Source organism: Sceloporus occidentalis, unplaced genomic scaffold (genome assembly GCF_023333645.1).
Source record: "Sceloporus occidentalis isolate IW3139 unplaced genomic scaffold, rSceOcc1.0.p SCAF_19, whole genome shotgun sequence".
NCBI lineage: Eukaryota > Metazoa > Chordata > Lepidosauria > Squamata > Phrynosomatidae > Sceloporus > Sceloporus occidentalis.
In genome coordinates this window covers 5,804,910-5,811,295 of record NW_028316999.1, presented here as the reverse complement: position 1 = coordinate 5,811,295, position 6,386 = coordinate 5,804,910, and positions in this window count along the sequence as shown.

Here is a 6,386-nt window from a genome sequence, read left to right as displayed (position 1 = left end):
AATAGTATTAAAAAACAAATTTGACAAAGTACCTCCATAAAGATTTTTTTCCATGTAAAGATGTTAAATATTTCTGAGGTAGTTATTGTCTTAGACACAAGGCTAGAAGGCTGTGTAACAGGTATCTCACCGACTAAGAACCAATGCCAACCGAAAATTATGATTGTCTAAGTGCTCAAATGTGAATTGTTTGAAACTTTTTAAATGCTCAGTTTCCATTCTTTCTGAAAAGTCCGGTTCCAGAGGGGTTGTTAAGCCCCATGAGAAGAAGGAAATCATCTGCATGTCCTTCAAAATATAAAACAAATTATATCATTATCAAATCTGGTTGATAGTTAAAATATTGTTAATGTAAGTTTTACATTATGACCAGATCTCTTAAGGTCCTGCCACAGCATTTGAATCGTGTTGAGGTCTGGACTTTGACTGGGCTATTGCAACAACTTGATTTGCTTTAGATCATTTTCCTGTTGCATGACCCAATCTTGGCCAAGCTTTAGCTGTTGGCCTAACATTTGACTCTAAAACATTTTGATATACAAAGAAGTTCATGGTCGACTCAATGACTGCTAGGTTCCCAGGTTCTCTGGCTGTAAAACAAGTGTTAGAAACCACAAAACCATATAGAGACTATAGTGCAGTTTAATCACACCTTTATTGAATATAAATAACAAAATTCAGAGACGTAATCAAAACACACAGCCAGAAAGCAGGAGCCAAAATCAGTAATCAGACGAGCCGAAGTCAGAATACTAGATGACATTGTAGTCAGGAACAGAGCCAGGAATCAGGAACCAGGAATCAGAGTGGTAAGTCAGCCAGGCCAGGGTCAACATGGATAAACAGCAGAAAGAATGGTAAATGCGCTTGAAAGTCAGAGACCACACAAGGTCAGAGAGATACTGGGCCATTGCAGCTAAATAGCAAGAGCACAGCAGGAAAGGGGTCTGGCTGATTAGCAAGTAACCCTGGAAACAAAGGAATGAAAGGCTGCTAGTTAGTATCAACTGAGGTTTTTCTGTTTCTGAACAGAAAAGCAAGTAATGGAGCAGGGAGAAGGGTGAGGACCCTGCCAACAAGCCCAAATCATCACCCCTCCACCACTGTGCTTGACAGTTGGTGTGAGGTGTTTGTGGTGAATGTGCTGGGATATCCACTCCTGGGAGGATTGACAAGTTTTCCACTTTTGAATAATTTTGAACTTTGGACTAAATTGTTTTGAATGGCCCTATAACCCTTCCCAGTTGATGGGCAGCAACCATTGCATCTCTAAGATCATTGCTGATACATTTCCTCCTTGGCATTGTGCTAACACACATCTGAATTATCCATGCCAGCAAACTGTTACACTTGCTGATGATCAATTAATCAAGGGCATTTGTTTGTCTGAACAACAAGAACTTCAAAACCAATTGTGAAATATTAGCATCCAAATATTACATAACTTTATTCTTTGGTTAGCAATGTCATTTGCAAGTCCATAATATTAAATGACCATCATAGATTTATTTTTTGACTTCGAGAATCATAAATACTTTGCTTCAAAACATTAACATCAATCTGATTTTAATATTTTATTAGAATGTATTACACCAAAACAATAAGTAAAACAACCATAATTTCTTATATATTATTGCTTGTACAGCTTGTGATAGTCAAGAGTGCTAACCTCAATCAGTCATTTGTTGATGCAGTTTTACAATTAGAATTATTTAGAACTGGTAATTTTAAATAAATGAGATGATCTTGCAGATCGCATTACAACCCATATTACATTTTGCCAGGCTTACCAGAAATGCAAGAGGAAACTACTTTATTGTTACATTTGTAAATTATTTCAAACCACTGCAAAGAACGGAATTGCTTTCTATAATACTCTGCTTGTAAATTTATGAAATTGTAATGATACATTTTGAGCTGATGATTTTCTGCTCTGGATTCAGTGTACTCGTACATCACTTAAAGGAGGATTATCAGGAAAAACAATTAGGTATAGCTTAAGCTCATAAAAATAAAACTGTAACAACTCATTCAATGCTGTTAGCAAGCTGATTTGGGAAAATCAACTAAAGTTTAGCATTTTTCTTTTTAAACATTATTATTACTATTATCTCAGCTTGGCTTAATTAATTAATTAATATACCTTTCTCAACCTACAAAGAACTGCACAGCAGGCTGGGGAGGCTGATTCACTCACACCAAACTTATGCCTACTCAAAGGTGCAGCAGGGAGTGTGATTGTTCTCACAAAGGAATTCTAGTAACTGCTCCTCTTTTATTTCACCAGGTACTCATCCGGGAGTACTCATTGGGCAACGTGTGAAATTTTGACCAGATTGTGATGAAGCTTACAGAGGTTTGATGTTTATATGTGACAAGTCGTCCACCACAATTATGGCTAAGATTACCATTCAGAACTTAAAAGGAATATCCAGAAAAAAAATCAGTATAGCGTGAATGTAAGCAAAACAGATCAATAAAATGATCCAGTGTTAGTTTATATCAAAACAAAAATAATCAGATTCACACAGTTTAATGGCAAATCAAAATAAAGATTGAGTAGACTATAAGTGATATAGATTTTTGCTACAATAAAATAAAACTTTGTACATATAAAATATTTTTCTTGGTAGTTTCCCTTTCCATTGAAATATGCTTTAGTGTAATATATTTTAAACTACAGTTATATAAATATGGCTTTAAAACTATTTTACAGTCACCACAGTCCTTAACAGATTTTTTTATTTCTTCTAGGAGAAGGAGGTCTCTTCTTCCTCTTACCTGGAAAAAAAGAAGAGAGAAATAGAAATTAAGGCATACATGAAATTTAAAAATAGAGACAATTGTGTGTAATCTAGATGTACTATTATACTCGGTAGATTTCAAATTATGTTGGTGATCAAATTATGTTGGCATTTTAGAGCAGAAATAGGTTAACAAGTGTCTTGTACTTCATTGTTAAAAAAAATATGTTTTTACATATAGGTCTTTTGCAATCATGTTTTGTAGTTTTCTTGGGAATGGTTTATGTAATGATGTAGCAAGCATTGATTGTCATTCCTAGGGACCTCCTAACTTTGCTGCTTCACCCTCCTCTTTCAAATAGAAGCCATGGGCAGAGCCAAGTTAAAGAGGATTAGTCTAGGATTTATCAGGGCTACCTAAGCTTTCAATAACAGATTGTATTGTAACCTCCTGCTCAGTCTTTTAAAAATAAAGGATGGAGGAAAGCTGGACATCATCACTAAGCATCACATGTGGAGCTTTCAGATTAGTTTTTTTTATACTGTTCTCAATGCACTGTTAAAAATGAAGTTAGATTATTATGAGCTATATTTTCCCCTTTATATAAAAGAGAGTTTTCATTTGCATTAGTTTATTAAGCTATCATTTCTAGTTGAAGTAAAAGACCCTGTAAATAAAGATGCCTAACCAATGTTCACTTATTTCCTAATCTCAATATCAAATCTCAAATCTATACTTAAATGTAATACTTTATTTTTGGCACTTTTTTTTAGCATATAATAGATCACATTATGTGAGAAGAAAATTAGAAATGGATAATTTCTTTTGATGCACAAAGCCCAGTTATCTTGAGCACTCATCATAAAAGAATATTACAAAACATAAGAATATCTGCACCACAAAAATGTATTGCTATTTCATAGCAAAAAAGAAAATGCTAATTATTTGTATTCATTAAATATTAACATAAAAGAATATATTAGAGATATGAATATACTTCTTCATGTTATTAGCTTGTCATATACATTTACATTCTTTTTTTTTTTGTATATAATCATGGGGTTTTGACCTTAATTGGACATAATTGACTTCTGCCTAAAAGGCATTGTATAATGTAATTATAATAGTGAAGAAATTAACACTGAATGTTAATTAAAACATATGTAACAACTTGCATGCAGCTGTGGTGAAATATCATCATTGGTATACGTAATTATACAAGACAAAACAGTAATAATGGAAAATTAGACAAAAATGACCGCCTGGCATACCATAGCACTACAGCAACAAAATTGGTGGCAAAATAACTCACTAGGCTCCCGTTGACATAAATTTAGGAGCATCTGGCAACCAACTGCCAGTACCAAAGGTTAAAAGTGTTAACTATATATAAAAAAATCTTCCAGTTGCGTAATACAAGAAGGAGTCTGGTAAGGATCTTACTACAGCACTTTAAAAACCATAGCCATATATAGTAGACTTGTGCATTTGTTTTCGGGCGAACATGAAAACGAACACGAAGAGTGCGTTTTCGTGTTCGTTCCGAAGACACGCCGAAGAGAAGACAGCGGCGGTAAACCGTAGGCGAAGACGAAGACACACACCATGAAGATCTTCGTGATCGTCTTCATCTACCAGTCTCCCCCCCTTCTAACTTACCCTGGCATCGCGGCAGTTCACGGAAGTGGAAATCCGCAATTGGTTGATGCCAGAGGAAGACCCTGCAGGTGACCAATAGGCTCACTCACATGGCCTTTGTAACACCTGACAGCAAACCTATGGATTTCCGCTCCCGTTAACCCCTTCGATGCTGCGTTAGAAAACATGAGCGGAAATCCGTAGGTTAAAGGGCCGTGCAAGCGACCAATAGGCTCACTCGCACGGCCCCTTAACCCCTTAAGGTGCAACAAGTGCACCAGGAGCCTAAAAGTCTGTACAAGCGACCAACAGAGTCGCTCGTACAGACTTTTAAAACCCCAATGCTGCAACTTACCCAGCAGATCCCACTGGTCTCCCTGTTCTATCAGTTAAATGTCCGTACAAGCAACTTTATTTGTCGTTCGTACGGACATTTAACTGATAGAACAGGGAGATCAATGGCATCTGCAGGGTAAGTTGCAGCATTGGGGTTTTAAAAATCTGTACGAGCGACCAACAGCGAGACCAATGGCATCTGCCGGACAAGTTACGGCACCAGGAGTTTAACAGTCTGTATGAGCGACCCTATTGGTCGCCAGCAGGGGGCTCGTCTGCCATCAACCATTGGCAGACGAGCCCCCTGCTGACGACCAATAGAGTTGCTCATACGGACATTTAAACTCCTGGCGCCAGAGCTGCTGCGGTACGCGTTAACCCCGTATTAACCCCTTAACCGGAAAAAACTAAGAAAAAACGAACACGAAGAATGTCCACAAATATTCGCCCGAAGAGAAGACGAGCATGAAGACGAACACGAAGAGCCCCCTGGTGCCCAAGTCTAATATATAGGTACTTGGGTTTAATGATCACAAATGCAATAGAACAATGATAGACCGCACCATAGATATCTACCACTGTAAAATAATTATTCATGCCGGTCAGGTGCCCAGATGCATATATACCACAAAGAAACAAAAAAACAGATCATGCCAGACTAGCTCAGCTGAGGACAGGTAGCACTAAAAAGCTTTCCCCATGGTCAAAACCACTGAGGAGATTCTCAAATCTTAGATCACTTGGGTAGTTAGAAAAATCACATCCATTTCACCCACATGAGCAGTCAAGAACCAACATTTAAACTGCACAGGAGGATCAGCCAAAGAGAAACTTTTCAGCCATCACAAGTCTGGCCAGTGAGGTGTAATTGGTATCCCCCTAGTGGCAGTCAGCAAGTTTTTCATTTGGACCACCATTTAAACTCTCTGGAAGAAGTCCTTGAGTCTTCAAGGACTCAAGGACTTCTTGAGTCTTCAAGAAATATATGACCGTATGAAAGGTACATCACAGTGAGAAATGAGGCACACTTTATAACTATAATTTAGCATCTCAGTTTAAGTGTTATATGAAAATATGTTGATTGTAAGCTCACAAAACAAGGCTTTTTTTCTCCTTCTGTGCCAGTGTTCATGTTATTCTTACGTTTGCATATTGTTCAATTTTAAGCTTATATTCTACCCTCATTTATGAATATAATTTTTTTATGTACAGCTCAACCTACAAAGCACATTTAACCTGAGTTCACCTTAGTGTTAACAACATAACTAATAATTTGCTTTTGAAGATGAACTGTTCAAAGTCCTAATTGATATCAGCTGTATGTTGATAAAGGAGTGAAGTTTATTTCTCTATAACCATATAGGGTGATTTTTACTGCATGCCTACAATATTGCATGTGAAATATTGTATGCAAAAATTAACACTAGGTTGATTTTATGTTTCCTTCCTAGGTTTACTTAAAATATGCTAAATAACCCAATATTTTTACATGAAACTAAACTGCAAATCAAAGTTCTTACACAGTAAGGTTAATTTAAGTTAAGGGAGAATACAGAACAGTTATACATAGTATAAACATACCAAGTCAATGACCGAGGCTAAAAACAAATGTGACCACAAATAATTAGTACTCTCTTAGCAATTATCTCCTCTCCCCCATGTGTCTG